We start from the raw sequence: 27,513 nt of genomic DNA, 5'->3' as shown, positions 1-27,513 counted from the left end.
AAGAAAACCCATACTCATTGGCAATCAAAAACCCATTTCCTCCCCAACCACCACACAGCCCCCAGCACTAGGCAATCATTATTCTACTTTCTGTGTCCATGGGTATATTAAATACTGTGTTTTAACTGAGGATAGGATGCCCATAGTCAGAAAGGTTGAGCTCAAATGAACTGTTGGCTTGGATTTCTGTGCAGATTAAACCAGCTTACTTCTGACACGGCAGATGCTGGACTTTTTAACCTCTTTCCTCATTGTGCTTCCTGACTTGTTACCTCTGTATCATAAAAGCATGAAAGGTCCTAGAATAAATGGGTCTGCAGAAAACTGCATGGTTAAGTTACCCCATTTGTGTTTTACAAAGATAGTGGAAGGGAATAACCTTTATCTTCGAGGGTCACATACAAAAAGCCATTTCCTCATCCTCCCTAACCTTAAAAAGTTGACATTATTTTTACAGCAGCTTCTCTAAATTGACTTACACTTGAACAAACTAAAAACTACAAGAAGAGTAGAGCTTAGCTGGGAGGCCTGGTTTTGAACAAGTGTTTGATTTTGCTAATCTTGGTAGTGCATAGGTCACTTTTGTAAATTTCCTGTAGAAAAATTCTTGGTTCTTGGACACACTCAGCTACCAGAACAGAGGGATGGTTTATATTTTTTCTATGAATTACCAGCTGATAAAATTCCCCTCCTTTGAGTGGGAGAAAAATTCAAGCCAGCAAGAACTTTTGTGGCAGGTAACTCTTGCTTGAAATTTATTTGAATTTCTAGAGGCAAATTAATTTCTCTCTCTGTCTTTCACAATAAATAGGTGCCTGTCACCTTTTTTTTTTTCTCTATCTAGTGAGCTGCTTCTATAGATGGAAGAAAGTTAGTGCTTCCTTTTGGTATTTTGAGAGTTTTATTTTTAGGCCTCTCCTTGGCTGTCTTTTCTCCTTGTAAAGCCAGTGTCGAAGTAATGGCAATGGTAAGTATGCTTAGCGTTCTAAATTTTTTTAATGCATGTTTATTACTAAGTAATTTATCTCCTTTTCTTCTACTTTATAGCTCCATATTAAATATAGTGGGACCTTTTAATAAAAAAGAGGAAGCCTATTTGGAAACATATAAAAATAGCACAGAATAGGTCATTTTTAAGGTTCTGGTCAGATCACAATTTGGAAAGATCTTATTCTTTAAAACAAAAGTTTTGAACCAAGCATCTGTTGAAGGTGGGGAGTGACTCTCATTCATCTCCATCTTCCTTTGAAATTTCATACAGATTTTTTGTTGTGTGTTTGTGTGTGTCTGTATTTTCTAGTGAGAAGATCCATAACTTTCATAAGCATCAAAGCCACTGCCTTTAAATATCTTTTTGATTACTTTTACTGTAGTTATTGTTTTAAGATCTGCTTTTTGCCATTTAAAAACATCTTTCAAATACTAGTTAACTCTTAAATGCTTTTTTGCAGAATAAGATCCTTTTTGCAGTACTTTTTTTTGTTGTTTAATACCTACCCAAAATTTTGGTCCAAGCTCTAGGGGCCTCCTCCCATAAGAATTTGGTTTAAAAGCAAAAGATTTTTAACATAAATAAACCAGAATTTGCTTTTTTTCTTTTTAATTTTTTTTTTTTTTTTTTTTTTTTTGGCAGTGATAGGGTCTCTCTGTGTTGCCCAAGCTGGTCTCGAACTCCTGCGCCAATCCTCCTGCATAGGCCTTCCAAAGTGTGAGGATTACATGTGTGAGCCAATGTGCCCAGCATTGATTTGTGGGGTTTTTTTGTTTTTGGGGTTATTTTTGGAGACAGAGTCTCGCTCTGTTGCCCAGGCTGGAGTGCAGTGGGATGATCTTGGCTCACTGCAACCTCTGCCTCCTGGGTTCAAACAATTCTCCTGCCTCAGCCTCCTGAGTAGCTGGGATTACAGGTGCCTGCTACTGTGTCCGGCTAATTTTTTGTATTTTTGGTAGAGACGGGGTTTCACCATGTTGCCCAGGCTGGTCTCGAACTCCTGACTTAGTGGAGCCACCCGCCTTGGCCTCCCGAAGTGCTGGGATTACAGGCGTGAGCTGCCACGCCTGGCCTTGATTTGTTTTTGCATGTGAGAAAATGTATGTTCTAGTGCATTGTGGTGTGTCATAAGGAGCATGATTTGTTCTTACCAATGCAGTGATTACATTGGTTCTTCTACATGCAGTAGAATGCTAGTAATGTGGTAATGCTAGTCGCCAGTCTTTTTAATCTCTATAACAGAGGAAGCAGAAGTAGAGCAGAGCCTGGCCTTGTAGGTCTAGAGACCGAACTATAGTGTCTTCTGGGAAAGCACTTAAACAAAACACAGGTTTATAAATTGTTATGGTCACTAACGTTTCAGTCAAGATGGTGAGTACCTATGATTTGTGTGTATGTGCTACCCTTTTGAGAAGCATCGATTAGTCCATTCTCTCACTGCTATAAAGAAATACTGGAGACTGGGCAATTTATAAAGAAAAGGGATTTAATTGGCTCAGGGTTCCGCAGGCCAGGAAGCATGGTGGCTTCTGGGGAGGCCTCAGGAAACTTAGAATCATGGCAGAAGGCAAAGGGGAAGCAGGCACATTTTACGTGGCCAGAGCAGGAGGAAGAGAGAAGAGAGAGGTGCTACACACTTTTAAATAACCAGATCTCACAGTAACTCACTGACTCACTGTCACAAGAACAGCACCCAGGGGATGGTGCTGGCGCATTCATGAGAACTCTGCCCCCATGATCCAATCACCTCCCACTAGGCCCCACCTCCAACACTCGGGATTACAATTCAACATGAGACTTGATGGGGACACAGATCTAAACCACATCAAGCATTAATATTACTATTAACCTGTGTGAAAAGGAACTGAATTCTGCTGTGAGATTTTTTGTTTAAGAATTAGGCCTAGCAGGCACGGTGGCTCACGCCTGTAATCCTAGCACTTTGGGAAGCCAAGGCGGGCGGATTGCCTGAGCTCAGGAGTCCAAGACCAGCCTGGGCAACATGGTGAAACCCTGTCTCTGCTAAAATACAAAAGAATATTAGCCAGGCATGGCGGTGTGCACCTGTAGTCCCAGCTACTCGGGAGGCTCAGGCAGGAGAATTGCTTGAACCCGGGAGGCAGAGGTTGCAGTGAGCGGAGATCACACCACTGCACTCCAGCCTCAGCGACGGGGCAAGACTCCATCTCTACAAACAAAAAAAAGAATTAGGCTTAGGGAGTGCATGGTGGCTCACGTATGTAATCTCAGCACTTTGGGAAGCTGAGGTGGGCAGATCGCTTAGAGTCAGGAGTTCGAGACCAGCCTGGCCAACTTGGCAAAACCCCGTCTATACAAAATTACAAATATTAGCCAGGCATGGTAGTGGACATCTGTAATCCCAGCTACTGAGACGTCTGAGGCAGGAGAATTGCTTGAACCTGGGAGGTGGAGGTTGCAGTGATCCGAGATCATACCACTGCACTCCAGGCTGTGTGACACAATGAGACTCTGTCTTTAAAAAAAAAAAAAAAAAAAGAATTAGGCCTTAAGATAAAAAGCAGTGAAATAAAAGAAGTCATATTTTTAAGAAATGAAATCTCTAATGTTTAAAAATTATTTAACGTATAAAATTATCAATTGTTATACATTAGGGATTTCGTTTTTTAAAATACGACTTCAGGCTGGGCGCGGTGGCTCATGCCTGTAATCCCAGCACTTTGGGATGCCAAGGTGGGCGGATCACCTGAGAGCAGGAGTTCGAGACCAGCCTGGCCAACATGGTGAAACCCCATTTCTACTAAAAATACAGAAATTAGCTGGGTGTGGTGGTGGCATGCACCTGTAATCCCAGCTACTTAGGAGGCTGAGGCAGGAGAATTGTTTGAACCCCGGAGGTGGAGGTTGCAGCGAGCTGAGATCGTGCCACTGCACTTCAGCTTGGGTGACGGAGCGAGACTCCATCTCAAAAAATATGTATATTATATATATATGACTTCATAGACACACATTGATCTATACAACAAAAACAAAGTGTTAGGAAATTATCTCATGATTTAGCCACAAAATTAAAAGATTTATTTCAACAAACATTTATTGAATGCTTACCCATTCGACTGGTTGATGTGTAGGAATAACAAGAGGTCTGAGGCATAGTAGTAGACCCATGGAGCTGATAGTTTCAGGGCAGAGTAGACAGCTAATAAAGTCTTTGTTTCCTTGTGTAAGTTTCTCTAAGTTTGTTTAGGATACCTATTTTGACAGCCATACAGATCTTCAGAAAATAGGGATTATCACCAGGCACCACAAGGAAATCAGTGGAAAAATATTTAAAAATAAATTGTAAGCCAAGCATGGTGGCTCATGCCTGTAATCTCAGCATGTGATTTGGGAGGCCAAGGCAAGAGGATCACTTGAGGCCAGGAGTTCAAGACCAGTCTGGGCAACATAGCAAGACCTGTATCTACTTAAAAAAAATTTAATAAAATTTAAAATAAGTAAATAAATTGTAGTAAAAATGTAGGTTACGTTTCTTCATCTGAAAATAAGCTAAGCTTTCCCAATGGTACATGAGTTCTTTCTCTAATTATATCTTCTGTATTCCTCTCTCACTTGAATAATTTCTTTTGAAAACTTTCTGAAGTTACATGCTTTCAGACTTTGTAAAATAATATGTTGAACATGATTAATCATCTCTCAGTTAGGTTCATTATTTTCAATCATATTATTGTATTGTGCTGTGATAACAATGTCCCTAGGAATTGGACAGTTTATAGAGCAGTTCAAGTGATCATTTTTGTTTTTTAAGTATCTTTTTTTTTTTTTTTTTTTTTTAAAGACAGTCTCTCTCTCTCTGTCACCCAGGCTGGAATGCAGTGGCACGATCTCTGCTCACTGGAATCTCTGCCTCCTGGGTTAAAGCAATTCTTGGTCTCAGTCTCCCAAGTAGCTGGGATGGGACTGCAGGTGCATGCCACCACGCCTGGCTAATTTTTTTTTTGTATTTTTAGTAGAGACAGGGTTTCACCATGTTGGCCAGGCTGCTCTCAAACTCCTGACCTGAAGTAATCTGCCTGCCTCAGCCTCCCAAAGTATTGGAATTACAGGTGTGAACCACCATGCCCACCCCTTAAACATCATTGTAAAAATCACTTCCCTTGCTATAGGAATTTGGCTCTGAGTTACTAGGCCTTCCAGAAGCAATCCCCATGACTTTGTTATCTGGCCTAAGCCATAGGTGGGGAGTGGGGAGGGAGACATCCAAAGTTAATTAGAACCAAGTGTAAATTTGCCATGGATTTAAGCCTTCTGTATAAGATAAAGTCATCCATAGTATTTTTGGTAGTTTATTTACTTATTTGATTATTTCTATTCTCATTAATTTTCTAATTATTGTGACTGGACAACTAAGTTCTGGATAAGATATGTCATTATTACATAATGATGTCTTATTCTTGGCATTATAAATGACTATACTGTGTTGTACTTTTATTATATTTATGACATATGAGAAATAAATAATAGGAACTTTAAGAAGACTCTGTCACTTCATATCTCTTTGGTCTCTTTCTCTGTCTTTAACATTGGTCAGGTTCCAAACTAATGAAAACTACAGAAACAAGTGCAGTTTTCTAGTATAGTCTTTCATCTTACGAAAATATATTTAATCCCCACTCTTTTTTAAGTTTCACTTTGCCTTAAGGGGAGTGGTCTTAAGAAAACTCTTAGTATAGTTGTGAGTATCCGTAGTGTCAAATGGGGGGAAGCATTGTAAGAATGTTAGGAGCCAAAGTTCTCACCACAATCTCATCAGATGTCCTGAGGTATTTTTTACTTGTTAACTCAGAACAACAAATACTAAAGAAAGTGCCAAACAACCTCAATTCTTCTGGCTCACACTTATATATAGCAGAGATATGAAATAGCCCCCAATCCCAGATCTTCAATGGGTAATTTTGGGAAAGTGTTTTTCATAGAGATGTTGAAGTCCATGGAAATCAGGTAGAACACTAAAGGACCCGGTTGACCCAGTACATTGCAACCCTCTGCTCTCATGTGCACCTCACACACAGCCAGTCTACAGATTAGAGACCACCATTTCTGGGGGTTGTTATCCTTTTTTTTTTTTTTTGAGACAGAGTCTCGCTCTGTCGCCAGGCTGAAGTGGTGCAGTGGTGCAATCTTGGCCCACTGCAACCTCTGCCTCCCGGGTTCAATCAGTTCTCCTGCCTCAGCCTCCCGAGTAGCTGGGACCACAGGCACACACCACCACGCCTGGCTAATTTTTATATTTTTAATAGAGACAGGGTGTCATCATGTTGGTCAGGATGGTCTCAATCTCTTGACCTCGTGATCCGCCTGCCTCGGCCTCCCAAAGTGCTGAGATTGATTACAGGTGTGAGCCACCGTGCCTGGCCAGTTCTTTTCCTTTAACTTGTATTAACTGCATAGTAGTTAGTTTCTCTTTCTTCTTTCTTTAATAGGATCATCTCAACACATTTAAAAAATATGCCGTATATATATAAGATTTGCCATCTCTGGGTCATTAAATGGCATCACAGACATAGAAATAGAAATGTACCAATTCCTTTTTTATGAAATTTATCCATTCATGCAAAAGAAGTATGATAATTAAAAATAATTTTGAACATTGGGTATCCTGGGCTCTGAGTGCGAGGCTCTCAGAAAATTAAAATGACATAATCACGCACTTGCAAAGCTTAAAGCCCAGTGGGGAAGAGCAACATGATAGGAACAAAGGTAGAGTATAATAAGTGCTGTTGCAGAATCACAGGCCAAGGGGAGCTCACGTCTTTGAGCTTCAATTTCTTTATCTGTTGCAGGGGAGAGTATCTCATGAAGCTGTTTTGAAGCTTATCTAAGACAATGCATGTGAAAACACTGTAAAATTATAAAGCTGTGGACATGTCAGTTGTCATGTTTGGTTTAAAATAGAAGCTGGGAGACTCTTTATTCTGAAACCATGTAGATAATCCAGGGATGAGACTCTAGTTAAAGTGAGGAAAACAATGTGCTTGCATGTCCAATGCAGTTCCTGGGAGAATGTTTGTATTGTTAGGAGACTCTCATTCCAGAAATCATTTTGTTGGCATTTATACTAAGTGGTGATGACATTGAGAACAGCACAGCTTCATCTGACATCTGACGTTATTGTCAGCCTTTCTTAGTATCCATGGTATGTTTTTACTGTATCTTGTGAATAAGATAATATATTAAGTCTCCTGGCATATAAGGATATATGTTTGATACGTGTTGTATTGTTGGTTTCTAGAGTGTCTTCATAGCAATCTTCCAGCATTTCTATTTATTGCTATTCCCTCTCCACCTCTATTTTTTTCCCATTAGTTCTTTACAGGTAGAGAGATTATATGTCCCAGTTTGCCTGTCCTAGTTTATGTCTCTTGTCCCTACATCCCATCTACTTAACATTTTAACACTCTCAAAAGCATCCCAATTTGGACTTCACCTTATCTGGTCACCCTGGCTCAAAGCATAGAAGAAAATTAAATGAAGAGCCAGCAAATTAGTGAAATTGTACAGATCTGTGATAACTGACTTCAGTCACTGAGCTGAGCTGATTTACAGAGTGTGGATTTGGTCCAGTAATATCCTGGAATGCAACTTACAGATGTAAGTAAGTAGTGCCTGATTATAGCTACACACTACAGCAGGTTTCCTAATGAGTTATTACAACAAAAGCATGTGTTTGTTCACTCTGGCACAGAACAGTAGCTTTGACACTTCAGTAGTTTTCAGCATAGCATGGCTTGTTGGGGCTTGAAGACTGGCATTCCTTCTTAAAGGCCCATCAGGGTTTTCATTCACCGTGAGCTATGTGTTAAGCTGGTATTGATCTTGTTTTTGACCATCATTCACCCATGGCAGCCAACCAGGGAGGTGTAAAATGCTTTCGTCCCCCCTGCCCACGTGTGCACCTCCTTTAGTGTGACCCATGGGATGACAGTTACAATGCAGCTTGAAAGGATGGCTCTACATTGCAGCTTCTCTGCCTCATCCCCGCTACCCTTTTAGAATGAGAAAAGAGGATTGAAAGGTTCAAAAGTCTAGAGAGAAAATTCTGCAGTCCTGTGTTTTTCTGAGCAGAGGGAAAGGTGCTACTTTGTATGACTGCTTGCAATCCCCAGTATAATAGAATAAAACTGTCCCTACTGCCAGCATTAATATGAAATTTGTATAAAGGTGGAGGGATTACTTTACTGTTTTATTAATATGCAATCCCAATATTTTCATTGCAGGGCAGCTTGCAAAAAGTTCATTGCAAATTATGCTGAGTTAAAATCAAATACATAAATCTGCCTTTCTCTGTTGGCAGCTGTATTGGAGTTTGGGATTGGCCTCTGTGCTTATTAGAGCCAAAGAATGTATCTTATTTAATTCTTGCAAAGTGAAAGTAAAAGATCAGGAAATAAAGAAAAATCAGGGGAATGGAACATTTTTAGTGCGATTCCTGTTTTACTCTCCAGCAGGGGAAAGTGGCTTAAAGATCTCTGTTAAAACAGTGCTTCTCACACTTAAATGTGAGACTCTTGTTATGTAGATTCTGACTCCTGGGTCTAGGATGGGGGCCTAAGATTCTGCATTTCTAACTAGCTGTAGAGCATGCTGGTGCTGCTGGACCACAGGCCATGACTTGAGTGGCAGATGGTCAGGAAGTGTGTGCTTCAGCGGGTTAGAGTGGCACACACCAGACCCTCAACTGTCTGGAGGAGCTGTGTTTTAGCTAGAGGTTAGGGTGAGAGGGACCACCCAGACTTGTAAAGCCTAAGTATTGTTCCCGGTCTCTTTACCAATCTTAAGGTATCCCTAACAGAGGCCCAATGTTCCTGCTCATGAAATGAATAAAGAAATGTTACAGTCCATGGATCTGGAATTCTAGTAACGGCTTATTTTACATCTATTAAAGGCTACAAGGAAAGAAGTGGAGGGAAGGGCCAGAAGACTAAGAAAATAGGAAATGAGAAGAAATGCAGGAAGGAGAGTTCCATTTCCTCCTGCTTCTATCAAAGGAAAAAAGATGTTATATGCCTTCTCTTTCCACCTCTAAATAAAGCAACAGGGCCACCACTAACTATTCTGGCTATTTAACCTCTCCTATTTCACAAAAAGTCCTCATCTGTGAAAGGAGGAATTTGGACTCGGGACAGTTTTCAGAACCCCTTCAATTGTTAAAGCATAGCAACTAAGAATTTTATAGTCATACAACACTAAAAATCATACATATGTCCTTAGGAACGGGGTTTTATTTCTGTAAGAGCACCTCCAAAACAAGTGTGTGTGTTAATTTATGTGCATTTAATATTTTTCTTTATATTCTTTGTTCTCTTCCTTTTAAGAAAATCTATTTTGTTTCATTGCTTCAAAATTCCTGAAACATTTTCTATCTTTTTATATAATCCAGAGTTGGCTGTGTTAATTTCTGCTTCCATCATACTAATTTAGGAAACCTGGCCTAACAGTGGCAGGAATAGCTAGAACTTTCTTCTGTGACTTACTGGCATTTTCCCTAAGCATCTGCATGTGTTGGGTGTATGTGTAAGTACCATGTATTGGATACATCATCTGTTGAAAGGATAAAGGAATGCTTGTTCCACAAGTTACCTTGGGTCCAACTCTGTTCCGTACTCAGCCTGTTCTCTCAACACAATGATGTCTTCAGTCTTAGGACAGAAGTCTGGAGTTTATTCACATCTCTATTTTGATTAATTGTTTTACACATCAGGCTCCATATAATGTAGTGGATAATGAAATGCTCTAAGTGAGTTAGGGATTTTCAATTTTTAGACTTGTGGATGAGAGAATTTCAAAAATTATCTACAAATTTACCCTCATAGATAATGTTTATATGATATACAGAGGTTGAGTTTTATAAAATATAAATTGCTCTGAGCCAGAAATGAAAAATAAATGTAGAATCCCATGATAAAAAACTAAAGTTGCTATATTAGAATTAATAGTATACTGGGATTTTTGATACATTGTTTTGAGGATGTGTTTACTATGTTCAAAGCAATAAATTTAGGAATGGAATCTAGTTTCATTAGCCCTGCTGTAACATTTTGGTGAGAATATAAATTAATACCTGCTTTTTGAAGGACAACCTGACATTATCCATTAGAATGTGTAGGCTCTATTTTCTTCATCTCACAGATTTATTTCTTGTAATTTACCCATTTATAATTAATTATTGCAAATATTTGTTTGGAATTATTGGACAGGTACAGAAAGCTATATGTAAAAGTACGTTCATCAAAGTGTTTGCAGTGTGGGCCAGGTGCGATGGTTTACTCCTGTAATCCCAACACTTTGGGAGGCTAAGGTGGGTGGATCATCTGAGGTCAGGAGTTCGAGACCAGCCTGGCCAACATGGTGAAACCCCGTATCTACTAAAAATACAAAAAAAATAGCCAGGCATAGTGGTCCGCACCTGTAATCCCAGCTACTCAGGAGGCTGAGGCAGGAGAATCACTTGAATCTGGGAGGCAGAGTTTGCAGGGAGCCGAGATCGTGCCATTGCACTCCAGCCTGGGCGACAAGAGCGAAACTCTGTCTCAAAGGTAAAATAAAGTGTTTGCAGTTTGAAGAAACAATCTAAATATTCAACAATAAAGGAAGGTCAAATGAGACAAATATGAAAGGGGGAATACTATGCAGCCATGAAAGAGAGATGTGGTTATTAGGAAGATGACTATAATATGAAGTTAAAAGTTATAAAGGAACATTTGGGAAGAATGTATAGGTACATACATGCTTATAAAAGCACAAGAAAGAACTGGGAAGCAATACACCAAAACGCTGATAGTAGTAGAATTACAGCTGATTTTTTACTTTCTCTCTCATGCATTTCTTTATTGTTGAATATTTAGTACTAGTACATGGAGAGGGAATAGAAAACTTAATTTGGAAGAGATGGGGAAAAAGTAGCCACCCTGGGAGCTGAGTTAGAGGAGAACACAGAGCCCAGGTGTTTCAGCATCTCTTCTGGCGTTGGCGGTGGGAATTCTCTGAATAGTCCTCACTACGCCAGAGAAGCTTTCTGCGCACAGCTGGGTCCTGTGAGGCAAGACCTGTGTCCTGCTGACTCATACACAGCATCCCATATGGCCTTAACTTTATTTAGCAACGTCAGCTCAAGGAAGTCTTGTGTTCCCTTTGGGCCCAGGATTTAGAAGAGCATAATCATAGAATGTCTGTCAGGCCTGGAAGTGTCATTAGGGCTGTCCTAGTCTGGACATGAAGAATCTGAGGCCCAGAGCATTTAAGTAACGTTCCCAGAGTCCCAGAGGTGGTTCAAGGCCAACTGAAAATGAAAATGCGGTTCCCAGGCTCTTGGTCTCTCTAGTGCTACTACTTTGCTTGTCTCCAAGCTCTGCTGTGGTGGATGAGTCTCCAGTTCTCACAAGCAGTTTTTAAGGCCAGAGCAAAAGGTTTCCAGGTAAGAGAATTTTTTTTTGTCATATAAGAGAAGATTAAATTAATAGGACTTTTGTTCAGATCTGCATTCAGTGAGATACATGGAAATTCAGAGGTTGTTGACTTTCCTTGGGTCTGGCCTCTTTTGGATATTTAATAAAGGCTGCAAAACCTTTCCCTTGAACGATGCAGGTTTGCTGAAAACCACAAAACTTTGCATTTGGTTTTGGAGGTTTCAAGAGCCCTGTAAAGCCTGTCCCTGGGTTATAAATGTCCTTTGTCTTGGGCTTCCCTGTTTTCAAGCAGTTCTCTTGCATTTGGAGGTAACAGAACTGTGATCTGGGTTGGTTTTCATACCTTTGTTGCCGATATGTTTTCTTCAAATAAAAAAGAAGGAAAGGATGGCAACTAGGAAGATGAACAAGCCTCATCACATTGGATACTTAGTGTTGTCTTTGTGTTTACAGTTGCTGTTAGATTGTCATTCCAATAAAAGTAAAATTATGTAATACTTTTTAAAGCCCCCATCACACTAGCACAACTGCTTTCATTTTTTGCAGTGTGTTCCACTCTGTTCCTTTCCACATGGATACTTCCTGGTTACAGCCAAAGACTGTTCATTATGCCCTTTCATGCTTCCACATGAAAGACACAAACTGAGGCTGAAATTTAGTGGCTTCTTACCAAAAATTAGGTATTTGAATAAGAGCAGATAGTTTTTACTTAAAAGATGTAAGTTTTGAAAATGGCCACATGCAGTGGTTAACACACTGAAGACTGGACTTACCCGAAGAGTTTCTGATTCAGTAGCCCGTTGTGGGGCCTAGGCATTTCTAATAAGTCCCCAGGTGATGCTGACATCAGTGGTCCATGGCCACACTTTGAGAAACAGTGGCCCAGAGAATAAGAGTCTTAGAAGGCAGGGTATTTTCCAAATTTTGCTGAAGACAAGAATCAGTTGAGAATGTTTGTTAGAAATGTAAATTTTAACACCATGTCAGACTCACTGAATCAAAATCTCTGGGAGAATCTTGGAATACTATATTATCAGATTTGGAGGAACTACTATTCTGTTGCTATCAGGTAAGCCCCATAGAGTGTCACTTGTTTGCAAACCACTCACAGGACAATAGATTTTTTTTTCTTCAAACACTAACTCAACCAGAAGGGACAATATAATATACTTACCACTCTAATAGTTTTCTCATCCATTGTCTGCTTTGACCCTATGACCCCATGAGCCCCTAGCAGCATCCACATTTTTAAATGAATTTTAAGTCACCCTTCTAAGACATAAATATTTTTGTTTCAGGTACCAAATATATTGTTTGAAAGAGATAGCAGAATACCTGCTTTCGGAGAATTTCCTCAAGTTTTACTGAGTTCCTTTTTAATAAGCATAGTCACAGTATGCATTTGTGTGTGTGTGTGTGTGTGTGTGTGTGTGAGAGAGAGAGAGAGAGAGAGAGAGAGATAAAGGGAGGAAGGAAAAAGAAATGTGGTTTTCTGACAAGTTCAAGTTGTTTTTTTTTTTTTTTAAATCAAGTCAGACAGATGCTGCTAAGATTGCCCAGGGGTCTACACTTTGAGTAGCGAGGTGGTTAGAAAGTGTTGACCTATGTAAGTGCTTATCAACACACAGTTTTTATATATTTTTAAGTAGTATAGAACAAATAAAAGCAATGTCATTGAGATTTCAGATACCTTAACTTAGAAACAATAAATATTTTGCCATTAATAACTATTTCCCTTCCCTTGATGGCTAAAACATTGTGTTTTTGCTTCTCCCTACCTGCTTACTCAGAGTTTCAATCAAATGTTTGTAGATTAATTTTGCTTTAGTATGACACATGTATTAACAGGCCTTTCCCCTTTGTAACTGGGTCCCAGGATTCACGGAGTTTGAGGATCTTGCCTTCTGGCTTCCTCCTTGCCTCAGACCCTGCCCTTTAGGTGTTATTGCCCTAGGAGGCTGAAAGTTTAGTAATGCCCCAGGGCCTCGTTGCAGGAGCTAGTCACTTTTGGCACTTTCTTGCTGTCAGAATGCAGGCTCTGGGAGCCAGTCTTCTTGTGACATGGCCTCATCCTGTGTCTCTGGCTTGAGCCCAACCTTTTAGGCCTGGGTTAGGGGTGAAGCCTTTTATCTGGCAGGTCCCACAGTCTGGCGCCTTTCCTAGTGTGGTGGAGTTGAGACCTTGCTGTCAGAGCCTGTTCAGAAGGAGAGAGGGAGAGACAAGACCTTCGCGTGAGGAGGAAGGAGTTTAAGTCCCGTCTGTGGAATCTGTTTCCCCTGGCTTGTTGCATTTTCTCAGCTGAACATGGCAGAAGTGGTTAATATTTGAATTAGAGGCTATGGAAGTGTCCTTGGGAAATGGGTGGGTCTGAGCCAGTGGTCTTCCCTTTTGCCTCTACCTCATGCTGACCAGGGGACAAGGCTGTGTCTCCTGGGTGTGGCCTGTCATTGGTCAGTCTGTGACCATACTGCTATTCTCCAAGGCATTCCTCAACAGAATGGGATCAGGCTTTTTCAGTTATTTCCTATTTTTAAAGGACATCTCCATGGCAGATGCCCCTATCCCCTCCCTGTGCCTGAATATTTGCCTGTCTAGCATGGGTAGGTGAACGTCAGCAGAACTCTTGAAGAATCATGAAAGGGATGTGCTTGTCCTAGCAGGAGAGCCTGTGACAATAAAAAAGCAGAGAATGTTCTGAGTCTCCTATATTAAAAAGGGAAAAGCTTAAGTGAGGTTTATTTCCACTAAAAGAAAGCAACATAAGGCAGATTGACCTTGAGTGTGACTGGAGCACCCTAAATGCTACTTCTACTTTTTTCCTTTTTTTTCTATTGTGGTGAAAAACACATAGCATAGATTTGCCCTCTTAATGTTTAAGTGTACATTTCTTTATTGTTAACTGTATGCACAGTGCCATGACAGATCTCTAGAACTTTTCCATTTCACATGACTAAAATGCTATACTCATCAAACAACTCTGTTTCCCCCTCGCGCCAGCCCCTGGCACCAACCTTTCTACTTTCTGTTTCTATGAGTTTAATTACATGTATATGTCATAGAAATTTGGCTTCTTGTGATTGGCTTATTTCACTTAGCATAGTGTCTTCAAGTTTCCATTCTATTCATGTTGTAGCATGTGATAGAATTTCCTTTTTTGTAGGCTAGATAATAGTCCATTGTATGTGTATACCACATTTTCCTTAGGCATTCATGTGTTAATGGACTTTTAGGTTGCTTCTGCATGTTGATCATTGTGAATAATTCTGTAGTGAACATGGGTATACAGATATCTCTTCGAGTTCCTGTTTTTACTTCTTTTGGACATATACCCAGAAGTAGGGTTGTTGAATCATATGGTAGTTCTATTTCTTATTTTTTTGAGGAACCTCTACACTGTTTTCTGTAGCAGCTGCACCATTTTACAATTTCACCAACAGCCCTCACCAATGTAGGGTTCCAGTGTCTCCACATGCTACCGATGCTTTGTTTTTTTGTTGTTGTTTGTTCTTGTTTTTTTAAATAGTGGCCATCCTAATGAGTATGAGGTGATACTGTGGTTTTGATTTGGTTCTGCCTTTTTAAACTCCAAATTCAGTCTCTGGTTACTGCTCTTCCTATAACCATTTTCAGGTGAGGTGCGTATGCTGCGTTGGTAACATAAATTTAACATTGTGAGAGCTTTTATCAGGCAGCAAATTGTAAAGCCCCTTCTAGGTCAGACACTTGACCTCTGTAAAGCTTAAGTTAGGAACTTGTATGTTCTTAAGAAAACACAAGAAAATATGGGAAATTTCCATTTGGCATGAGCCTTTCTGTTTTCTTGGTGGTGGTGTGGCGGTGGTATAGGCTCTCCCTAAGTTGCCCAGGCTGGAATGCAGTGGCTCTTCAGAGGTGCAATCATAGCTCACTACAGCCTCGAACTCCTGTCTCAGCCTCACAAGTGCTGGGACTACAGGCATGAACCACCATACCCAGTTCCATTCTGCTTTAAACAGTGGAAAAAATACATGTATTTTTTAAATGGAAGGGCTGGTTATATCTTCAACGTGAAATCCTCTATGTGAAATCTGCATAAACCATTCCTGGAATATCCAGTGTCCTTTCCCCATGATGATAAACAAAGCCCAGAGCTGCCTCTCTTTAAAGATAGTAAGAAGCCTATGCATAAACAAAATACTTAAAAATAAGATCATTTATTTTATTTTACTCATCAGCTTAAACCCATCAATGACTTTTAACTTAGAAGAAAACCTAGTCTTCCTACCATGACCAACAGGACTAAGCAAATCTCATAACCTAGCCTCTGCTTACCTCTCACTTCAGCCCAACCTACTCTTTCCCTCTCTTAAAAACCCAGTAGCTGAAATATATGGAGCTCTTTCTGGCCCCGAGCCTCCAGACCTTTTAAAGAAAAAAAAAAGATTGTAATTTTGATGAAGACCACATTGTCAATTTTTATTTCTATGGCTCTTACTTTTGGTATTATGTCTAGACCTCTCCAAGCCCTAGGTCTTAAAGATCTTCTAGGTTTTCTTAAGATTTATAGTTTTTTTTTTAAATTTTAGATTTAAGATTCATTTAGAATTAACTTTTGTATAAGACAGAATGTTAAGAAGATTCATTATTTTGACTATAGCTATCAGATTGCTGTAGCACTGTTTGTTGAAAAGACTTTCCTTCCTTTTCTGAAAGAGTTTTTCTTTTCTGAAATGCCTTTGTCAAAAATCGCGTGGGCACATGTGTGTGGGTCTATTTCTGGGCTGTATGCTGTTCCTGGGACCATTTTTACCTTCCGCCTTCCCCCTAGTTAACTCCTACTTATCCTTCAGGTCTTAGTTTCAGTGTTGTTTCCGTGGAAAGACCCTTAAGGACCACCCATTCCTATACATCTGCATACCCTCAACCTCAGTCCTAAGGAAGGGTACCTCTGTTATTCTCACTCAACACCTGTTTTTTCCTCCTTCGTAGCATTTAGCATAATACGTTTATAACTTTTTTTGTTTGTGCACATACAATTCGTGCCTATAAGCCTCAAACAGGCAAGAACTGAGTTTATTTTGTTCACCACTGTAGTGCCCAGCACTGTGCCTATTACATGCTGAGTTCTCAGTCAATATTTTTGAATAAATGAGTGAAACAAAGTTAGGCTTCCTGGGGGATGTTTTCTAAATCCCTAGGTATCATTTTCTTAAAATCAGAGGATATTCTTGGCTCTTGGAGTCTTAGGGCATAATTTTTTTCCCAGTTAACCCATCTTTGAGGATAGGGGTTTTGAGAACTTTTTGCCTACCTCAGAGTCACCTAGAGGGTTATCAAAATGCAGATTGCAGGGCCCCAAACCCAGAGTTCCTGCTTCAGTAGGTCTGGGATGGGCCCCAAAATTTGGATTTCTAACAAGTTGCCAGAAAATAATGCTGATGCTGCTGTTCTGGGAACCCACTTTGAGAACTGTATTAGTCTGTTCTTGTACTGCTATGAAGAACTACCTGAGACTGGGTAATTTATAAAGAAAAAAGGTTTAATTGACTCACAGTTCCACAGGCTGTAAAGAAGCATGGCTGGGAAGCCTCAGGAAACTTACAATCATGGTGGACGGCGAAGGGGAAGATGGCACGTCCTATGTGGTGGGAGCAGGAGAAAAAGAGGGAAGAAGGTAATGCTATGCACTTTCAAACAACCAGTTCTCGGGGGAAGTCCGCTCCCATGATCTAATCACTTCCCACCAGGCCCCTCTTCCAACACGGAGGATTATAACTCATAAGATTTGGGTGGGGACACAAATCCAAACGGTATCAAGCACTAGTGTTTTAACGTTAAGAATCTGAAGAGGCCCGAGTCACTGAGCCGCCACTGTCAAGGACTCAGCTCCCCCTTCTCCCACCACTGCCCGCTTTTGCAGCCATTTCCACTGAGGAAAAAGAATCGTATGTCCACAATCTAGAACCTCCACTCTTTCCACCCCTTTGCTGATACAAGTAAGGGTGATACCCGTCCTGCTGGCACTGAGGATTATATCCATGTAAGAATTCATCCAACAGAGAAATGGCAGGAAGACCCTTACTACTGTCCAAGGGATTGCTGATGATTATGATAAAAAGAAACCAATGAAGGCATTTGAAAAGAAATTTGCCTGCAATGGTACTGTAATTGAGCATCCAGAATATGGAGGTCATTCATATGGTGACCAGCACAAGAACATGTGCCAGTTTCTCATAGAGATTGGAATGGCTAAGGACAACCAGCTAAATGTTCATGGGTTTTAAGTGCTGTGGCTCGCTGAAGCTTGAGTGAGGTTTTCCTTGCAATGTGTAGAATTTCCTTACTGTCCCTTGTCATGAGTTTCAGAACCTCACAGCTTTGTATAATGTAACCATTTGTGGTCTGCTTTTAACTTGACCTAGTGTAACTCCTTCATGCAGTAAACTTAAAAGAGCCATGCTGTCTAGTCTTGAAGTCCCTCATTTAAACAGAGGTCAAGCAGTAGGCGCCTGGCAGTGTCAAGCCTGAAACAAAGCAACACTGTCACGTTTCAGCCACACCTAGAGCCCTAAGATCATAGACAACTATGTCTGGCCAGAAGCTCCTCCTCTTTCCCTCTGCAGAGTTCCCTGCCCTAAGAGACTGTCACCACCCAAACAATCCTCGGTGAATCTAAGAGGAGAGGATGGGGTAAGGCAGCAACAGAAACTCTACCACTGGAAGGGAGCCTTTGGTGGTCAAAGAAAGATCCCCTGGTGTCTACAACCTGACCAGGGGCAGAGTTTTAGAGAGGCCCCCTTCCCAATAGCGAGGTGATAGGACATCTGGCTTGCCACAAAGGTCTTTTTGACCAGACATGCCCTAGGAAAGGGATGTCCAAACACCAGAATGTGAGGCCAACCTTCCATCAAAGTTAAACCTTTGACAAGGGAACAAATCTCAAAACTGATGTACCAGTCATGTAGCTAGCTGTAGAGCTTGCAACTTAATGGCAACAGCTGTCCAATGCCATGGGAAGTAACAAACCGGTTTTGAGGTTTGTTTTTTTTTCCCCCTCCAGTTTTAATGTTATGTGTAATGTATTTCAGCCCTTTTTTTTAAGTTCTAAGGTACATGTGCACAACACGCAGGCTTGTTACATATGTATACATGTGCCATGTTGGTGTGCTGCACCCATTAACTCGTCATTTACATTAGGTATTTCTCTTAATGCTATCCCTCCCCTCTTCCCCCTTCCCACAACAGGCCCCAGTGTGTGATGTTCACTGCCCTGTGTCCAAGTGTTCTCATTGTTCAGTTCCCACCTATGAGTGAGAACATGCGGTGTTTGGTTTTCTGTCCTTGCAATAGTGTGCTCAGAATGATGGTTTCCAGCTTCACCCATGTCCCCACAAAGGACATGACCTCATCCTTTTTAATGGCGGCATAGTATTCCATGGTGTATATGTGCCACGTTTTCTTAATCCAGTCTATCACTGATGGGCATTTGGGTTGGTTCCAAGTCTCTGCTATCGTGAATAGTGCCACAATAAACATACGTGTGCATGTGTCTTTATAGTAGCATGATTTATAATCCTTTGGGTATATACCCAGTAATGGGATCACTGGGTCAAGTGGTATTTCTAATTCTAGATCCTTGAGGAATCGCTACACTGTCTTTTACAATGGTTGAACTAGTTTACAGTCCCACTAACAGTGTAAAAGTGTTCCTATTTCTCCACATCCTCTTCAGCACCTGTTGTTTCCTGACATTTTAATGATCGCCATTCTAACTGGTGTGAGATGGTATCTCACTGTGGTTTTGATTTGCATTTCTCTGATGGCCAGTGATGATGAGCATTTTTTCGTGTGTCTGTTGGCTGCATAAATGTCTTCTTTTGAGAAGTGTCTGTTCATATCCTTCCCCCACTTTTTGATGGGGTTGTTTGATTTTTTCTTGTAAATTTGTTTAAGTTCTTTGTAGAATCTGGATATTAGCACTTTGTCAGATGGGTAGAAGCCAAATCATGAGTGAACTCCCATTCACAATTGCTTCAAAGAGAATAAAATACCTAGGAATCCAACTTACAAGGGATGTGAAGAACCTCTTCAAGGAGAAGTACAAACCACTGCTCAACAAAATAAAAGAGGACACAAACAAATGGAAGAACATTCCATGCTCATGGATAGGAAGAATCAATATTGTGAAAATGACCATACTGCCCAAGGTAATTTATAGATTCAATGCCATCCCCATCAAGCTACCAATGACTTTCTTCACAGAATTGGGAAAAACTACTTTAAAGTTCATATGGATCCAAAAAAGAGCCCACATTGCCAAGACAATCCTAGGCAAAAAGAACAAAGCTGGACGCATCATGCTACCTGACTTCAAACTATACTACAAGGCTTCCGTAACCAAAACAGCATGGTACTGATACCAAAACAGAGATAGAGACTAAGGGAATGGAACAGAGGCCTCAGAAATAACACCACACATCTACAACCATCTGGTCTTTGACAAACCTGACAAACACAAGAAATGAAGAAAGCATTCCCTGTTTAATAAGTGGTGCTGGGAAAACTGGCTAGCTATATTTAGAAAGCTGAAACTGCATCCCTTCCTTACACCTTATACAAAAATTAATTTTTTTTTTTTTTTGGAGACAGAGTCTTGCTCTGTCACCCAGGCTGGAGTGCAGTGGCGCAATCTCGGCTCACTGCAATCTCCGCCTCCTGGGTTCAAGTGATTCTCCTGCCTCAGTTTCCCGAGTAGCTGGGATTACAGGCACTCGCCACCATGCCTGGCTAATTTTTGTATTTTTAGGAGAGATGGGGTTCCACCTTGTTGGCCAGGCTGGTCTCAAACTCCTGACCTCAGGTGATCCACCCACCTCGGCCTCCCAAAGTCCTAAGATTACAGGCATGAGCCACCACGCCAGGCCTAAACCCTTATTTAAATAAAACTTGTTTTCAGAAAAAAATGAATCTGAGTATGTGTTACATGTCCCCCTTTTACTTAGTGACAGTCCCAGGCACACTTGAGCTTGTCATTAACAGTATTCATCAGTTTAAGAGTTGATTAGAGAAGGTCATACAAGAATCCAATCTCAGTGGAATTAAAGGAAAAATTTTTGCTAAGCAGAAAATAAATGAGAACTGTACATTTAAAATAAATAAGAAATGAACAGAAAGCCTTTCAAATCATACTAAACTAACTCTTATATCTGTGGCTACTACATTGTTGTTCTTTAATGCTTAAATAGGTAAAAGCACTGATACTTTAGTTGAAACTACCAGCAGTAGGAATGCTTGCTCAGTAAGAGCAAGACCCCACTAATACAGTCATATTTATAAAGTCAAGGTTTAGGTTTCTGCTAGGGTCTGTTTTCCCTAAATCTGTTACAAACAAATGAAAGCAAATCAATAAATACTGTTTTATTGTACCTATACTGAGTCATAAAATTATTTTCCTCCCAAGTCAGGAAGAAACATAAAGTTGGTTAACTGAAAAAAGAAAGTTTAATCATTCTGATTTTCATTCTGATGCTCTTCTTTAGACTATCGCTGCTTTCTTTTGTAGCAGAACAGCTGATTTTCGGCCTAGGTTTTCATGATCTAATAAACCTTCACCATAGACAGTTTCTTGGAAAGAAACTTTGCAAGTGTCAGTTATCTTTAAATGTTCGGGAAGCTGTGTGGGTCTCAGAGACCCAGCTGGAGCAGAGCCAGCACGGGATTCTGAAAGCATTTGCAGGCTCCGAGATGGTTTTAACCTGTTCCTTGGCAGTGCAGCCCTTGTGTACACTCTTGGAAAGATACTAATGTTTACTTTCATGATGTAGAATGGATGAGCAGTGAAGGTTTCTAGGAAGGTTGAACACACTCACGCCCACTTTGGGACACAAGGAGGCAGATGCTATCACGCGAACTCTTCAAATAAGGTGGTATGGTTTGGCTGTATCCTCACCCAGATCTCATCTTGAATTGTAGTTCCCATAATCTCGTGTGTCGTGGGAGGGACTCGATGGGAGGTAATTGAATCATGGGGGCAGTTACCCTGATTCTGTTCTTCTAATAGTTTTCATGAGATCTAATGGTTTTATAAGGGACTTTCTCCGCTTTTGCTTGGCACTTCTCCTTGCTGTTGCCATGTGAAGAAGGATGCGTTTGCTTCCCCTTCTGCCATGATTGTAAGTTTCCTGAGGCCTGCCCAGCCGTGCTGAACTGTGAGTCAGTTAAACCTCTTCCCTTTATAAATTACCCAGTCTCTGGTGTGTCTTTATTAGCATTGTGAGAATGGACTAATATCTAAGGCAAAAAAGATGAGTCAGGAATTAGCTTTCAGTACAGCTAATCTGTTAAGCACAGTATGAACCTACATTTAATTTTCTTTGGTCCCAAAGCACAGTTCTGTAGTTAGGTTACTTTGGGGGAGAGGGTGGGTAGGTATCTAATTTGTTCATTGGTTTATCTTAAGTGCCAAAAACAGGAAACAGTGCCTGGCACACAATGGGCACTCATTTGTTGAATGAATAAATGAATTTATTTACTGTTGTTTCTTCCATATTTTCTCTTTATTGTCGACATTTTAATTTGTTCCAGTGCCTGTGATAAAAATACCTCCACCAGCTTCTTACCTATATTACCCCACAGAATAAAGTTGCAAGTATAATCGTTTGGACAAACACAGCATAAAATTTCCCTAATAAGCAAATCTCAACCTTTTTCCTACATTAGAAATGAAAGCCAGTATCCAAGTAAGATTCTGATCTGGTTTCGATCTGTGTCCCCTCCAAATTTCATGTTAAAACGTGATCCCCAATGTTGGAGGTGGGGCCTGGTGGGAGATGTCTGGATCATGGTGGGCAGATCCCTCATGAATGGCTTGGTGCCTTCCTATAATAATGAGCTTTTTCCCTTGACTTCATGAGAGAGCTGGTTGTTAAAAAAGAGCCTGGCACTTTCCCTCTCGCTCTCTTGTTCCACACCTCACCATGTAATATGCCGGCTCCCCCTTTCCTTCTCTAAGTTTCTCAAGGCCCTCACCAGAAGCAGATGCCGGCACTGCACTTCCTGTACATCTTGCAGAACCATGAGCCAAAATAAACCTCATTTCTTTATAAATTACCCAGTCTCAGGTATTGCTTTGTAGCAATAGAAACTAACACAGATTATAATTTAGATCTTGACCCGTAATTGAGATTTCTCTTCACCTCTAACCCATTCATACCAAGAAAATTATCTACTATATTCGAGGAAGCCAAATGGGATTGGGTCATGTTGGGTAATTTGGTTGCAAAATATCTAAGAGCTGGTTAATATTACCCCTACTCTTCGTATGGTAGGAGCTAGTATTGGAAATCACCAGAAGATAATCAGATAATAAACTGTGGCCAGAGTTTCTACTCCAACATACTTTTGTTACTTTAATTATTGACTATTTTTGTGTAGTCTACAGGAATATGTGAGTAATCATACTTGATGTATAATAAGACAGGTTTTTGGTTGCCCATATGAAAGACTAACTTACTTGAAATCAAATGAGCTCTGCATTTTTTGTTAGGGTAAAATATTCGTATTTGTGTATGTGTGTTTTTCAGTTTGGTTCTTGTAGAATCTAGTTCCTTAAGGTTCCTCTTTATTACCCAGTGTCCTTAGGTCACCTTTGTCTCTGGCAGTTTGCTTCGTTTACGACTAAGCCCTCATAAAGAGACCGTGCTCTGGCCCCACCTGCTACTTGCCATGCACTTCTTCTCATCCTCCGCCTTTGCATGTGCCATCCCCTCTGCCTACAGTGCTCTTCTACCTTTCTTGTCCTGAAAAGCACTCACTCATCCTTTAAGACTTAGGCCAAGTGATCTCTTATTATGAATAATTTTTTTGACCACTTGCACCCTTTTCAGGCAAAATAAGACCAACTTTTTATGGATTGGAATTGAACTGTGTATACACTACTCTTATAATTGTTTCTGTAATATTTGCCTCCAGCCCTAGTGTGTGAACTTCTAGGGAAGATACAATGCCTTAGTCTATGTTATGCCTCCAACATAGAAACTAAAGAGTGCCTGTACACATTCTAGGATATTGTAGATCTTTAAAATGTATTATGGTAATTAATTAAAATATTCATACAAGTATATAAAATATTGAAAGTAGCTTCCAGTGATAACAATTGTTAGGGTTGCAAGATTGAATAATTTTTGTATATTCTGTCTTTTCCAGATTTTAGTTAAAGTTAATTATATTGCCTTTTGAATTTTATTGTTAAATGAACAAAAAAGTACTGTGATGTATTATAAAAAGATTCTAGAACTTTCATATCAAAATGGTTTCTCCTTTCATATTTTTCATTTTTAAAATTGATATATATTAAATGTACACATTTTGTGGGTCCATGTGATAATTTGATAGATTCATATAATCAAATCAGGGTAATTGGGATATCAATCACCTTAAATATTTATCTGTTGTTTATGCTAGGAACATTTGAATTACTCTCTTCAAGCTATTTTGACTGTATTAATATACACTTGATTAATGTTAACTGTAGTTATCCTACTGATCTATCAAACACCAAGTCTTATTTCTTCTAAGTGTATTTGTACCCATTAATCAACTGCTCTTCATTCCCCATCCCCGCTACCCTTCCCGGCCTCCGGTAACCACCTGTCTACTCTCTACCTTCATGAGATTCACTTTTGTAGCTCCCACATATGAGTGAGAACATGCGATATTTGTCTTTCTGTGCTTTGCTTGTTTCACTGAACATAATGACCCCCAGTTTCATCCATCTTACTCCAAATGACAGGATTTAATTCTTTTTATGGCTGGATAATATTCTATTGTGTATTTTTACCACATTTTCTTTTTAAATATTTATTATTATTTTGTAGAGACAGAGTCCTGCTATGTTGTCCAGGCTGGTCTCAAACTCCTGGACTCAAGCGATCCACCTGCCTTGGCCTCCACATTTTCTTTATTCATCCATTGATGGACACTTAGGTTGATTCCATATTTTGTCTATTATGAATAGTGCTGCAATAAACATGCAAGTACAGATCTCCCTTCAATATATTGGTTTTCTTTCTTTTAGATAAATACTCAGTAGTGGAATTGCTGGATCATATAGTATTCTACTTTTACATTTTTGAGGAACCTCTGAACTGTTTTCTATAGTGGCTGTACTAATTTACATTCCCACCAACAATGTGTGAGGATTTTTCTTTCTCTGCATCCTCACCAGCATGTTATTCCCTGTCTTTTTTGATAAAAGCTATTCTAATTGGGGTGAAACTATATCTCATTGTGGTTTTGATTTGCATTTTCTGGATAATTACTGATGTTGAGCACTTCTTATACCCTTTGGTCATTTGTTTGTCCTCTGTTGAGAAATACCTGTTCAGGCCTTTTGCCCTTTTTAAAATCAGATTAATGACTTCTTGCTATTGAGTTGTTTGAGCTCCTTATATATTCTGGTTATTTATCTTGTCAGATGGGTAGTTTGCAAATACTTTCTCTCATTCTATGGGTTGTTTCTTCATCTTGTTGACTGTTTCCTTTGCTGTGCAGAAGCTTTTCAGCTTGATGTAATCCCATTTGTCCATTTTTGGTTTTGTTGTCTATGCTTTTGAGAACTTAAACAAAAAATTTTTGCCCAGACCAATGTCCTGGAGCATTTCCCCAATGTTTTTTTTTTTAGTAGTTTTATAATTTCAGGTGTTAGATTTAAGTCTAAATCCATATGTATTTGATATTTGTACATGGTGAGAGATAGAGGTCTAGTTTCATTCTTCTACATATAGTTGTCCAGTTTTCCCAGTGCCATTTATTGAAGAGACTGTCCTTTCCCTGTTGCATATTGTTGGCACCTCTGTCAAAAATTAGTTGGCTGCAAATGGCATGGATTTATTTCTGGGTTCACTATTCTGTTCAGTTGGTGTTTGTGTCTGTTTTTTATGCCAGTACCATGCTGATCTGGCTACTATAGCCTTGTAGTATATTTTTAGGTCAAGTAGTGTGAAGCCTCCAGCTTTGCTCTTTTTGCTCAAGATTGCTTTGGTTATTTGTGGTTCCATATAAAATTTAGGATTGTCTGCTCTATTTCTATGGGGAATATCGGTGGTATTTTGATAGGGATTACATTGAATCAGTAAACTGCTTTGGTTAGGATTGTCATTTTAACAATATTCTCTCAATCCATGAGCATGCAATAATATCTTTTCCATTTTTTGATTCATCTTCTATTTATTTAATCAGATTTTTATAGTGATCCTTGTAAAGATCTTTCACAACTTTGGTTAAATTGATTCTCAGGGGCCAGGCACAGTGGCTGACACCTTCAATCCCAACACTTTGAGAGGCCAAAGCAGGAGAATTGCTTGAGCCCAGGAGTTTGAGACCAGCCTGGGCAGCATAGTGTGACCTCATCTCTACAAAAAAATCAAAATATTAGCCAGACGTGGTGGCATGTGCCTGTGGTTGCAGCTACTTGGGAGACTGAAGTCAGAGGATCGCTTGAGACCAAGAGATCAAGACTGCAGTGAGCTGTGATCACGCTGCTGCACTGCAACCTGGGTGACAGAGTAAAACCCTGTCTCAAAAAAAAAAAAAAAAAAAAAAAGAGTCCTGGGTATTTTACATTCTGTGTAGATTCGATAAATTAGATTGCTTTCTTCTTTTTCAGATTGTTCACTATTGGTATATGTAAATGCTACTGAATTTTGTATGTTGGCTTTGTATCCTGCAACTTTACTGAATTCACTTATTACTTCTAATAGTTTTTTGGTTTTTAAAAATAGAAGATCCTGTCATCTACATTCAAAGCAAATTTGACTTCTTTCTTTCCAATATGAACACCTTTATTTATTTTTCTTGACTAACTGGCCGGGACTTCCACTTTATGTTGAATGAAAGTAGTGAAAGTGCACACCCTTGTCTTGTTCCAGATCTTAGTGGAAAGGCTTTTAGGTTTTCCCTGTTTGGTATGATGTCGGCTGTGGATTTGTCATATATGGCCTTTATTATTTTGTGGTATGTTTCCTCTGTACCCGGTTTGTTGAGGGTTTTTATCAAAAGAGATATTTAATTTTATTGAGTACTTTTCAGCACTTATTGAAATGATCATATGGTTTTTGTTCTTGGTTCTGTTAATGTGTATCACATTTATTGATTTGCATATGCTGAACCATCTTTGCATCCCTGGGTTGAATCCCACTTGATAATGTTGAATGATCTTTTTAATATGTTGTTGAATTCAATTTGTTAATATTTTTTGTTGAGGATTTTTCTGTGTTCATCAGTGAAATTAGCCTATCGTCTTTTTTTTTTTTTTTTTTTTGTGGCCTTATCAGGTTTTGGTATCAGGGTAATGCCCGCCTTGCAGGATGAGTTTGAGCATTCCTTCCTCTTCAATTTTTTTTTTTTTGAAGAGTTTGAATAGAATTATTATAGTTCTTCTTGAAATGTTTAGTAGAATTCATCAGTTCCTGGATTTTTCTTTGATAGGAGACTTTTAATTATAGCTTTGATCTTACTACTTGCTATTGGTTTGTCGAGGTTTTCTCTTCATGGTTCAATTTTGGTTGTATATGTCCAGGAATGTATCTTTGTCTTCTAGATTTTTCAATTTGTTGGCAGTTGTCTCTAATGATTCTTTGTACTCCTGTGGTCTCTGTTGTTTTGTATCTTTTTTGTTTCTGATTTTATTTATTTGGGTCCTCTCTTTTTAGTTAGTCTTGCTAAAGTTTTGTCATTTTTTTTTTAACTAAACTTTTGTTTTGTTGATCTTCAGTAATGTTTCAATCTCAATTTCATTTGTTTTTGCTCTGATCTTTATTATTTCCTTTCTCTTAGTAAATTTGGGTTTGGCTTGGTCTTGCTTTTCTAGTTCCTTGAGATGCTACATTATTAGGTTGTCTTTTGGAAGTCTTTCAACTTTTTTGATGTAGATGTTTATTGCTATAAACCTCCCTCTTAATACTGTGTTTACTGTATCTCATAGATTTTGGTATGTTGTGTTTCCATTTTTATTTGTTTTGAGAAATTTTTAAATGTTCTTATTTCTTCATCAACTCGTTGTTTATTCAGGAGCATGTTGTTTAATTTCCATGTTTTTGT

The 27,513-nt window shown here is 39.5% G+C and overlaps 1 protein-coding gene and 1 pseudogene across 9 annotated transcripts in view; both read left to right on the top strand.

The window, feature by feature from the left end:
- Positions 1 to 27,513, top strand: part of KANK1 (KN motif and ankyrin repeat domains 1) — a 247,690-nt gene that overhangs the window by 142,547 nt on the left and 77,630 nt on the right. Inside the window, exon 1 of one of the 9 annotated variants that reach the window (XM_063649571.1) lies at positions 17,068 to 17,089. The exons of the other annotated variants lie outside the window; for them this stretch is intronic. The gene's annotated coding sequence lies outside the window, so the exon portion shown is untranslated. Of the gene's footprint in view, positions 1 to 17,067; positions 17,090 to 27,513 lie in introns of those variants that run through there. 9 annotated transcript variants of the gene reach the window in all.
- LOC129043389 (eukaryotic translation initiation factor 1-like) lies at positions 17,363 to 17,699 on the top strand (annotated as a pseudogene).

The sequence above is a fragment of the Pongo pygmaeus genome, chromosome 13 (genome assembly GCF_028885625.2).
Source record: "Pongo pygmaeus isolate AG05252 chromosome 13, NHGRI_mPonPyg2-v2.0_pri, whole genome shotgun sequence".
Lineage (NCBI taxonomy): Eukaryota > Metazoa > Chordata > Mammalia > Primates > Hominidae > Pongo > Pongo pygmaeus.
Note: the sequence above shows the minus strand (reverse complement) of the source record. Positions and strands in the feature narration are given on the sequence as shown.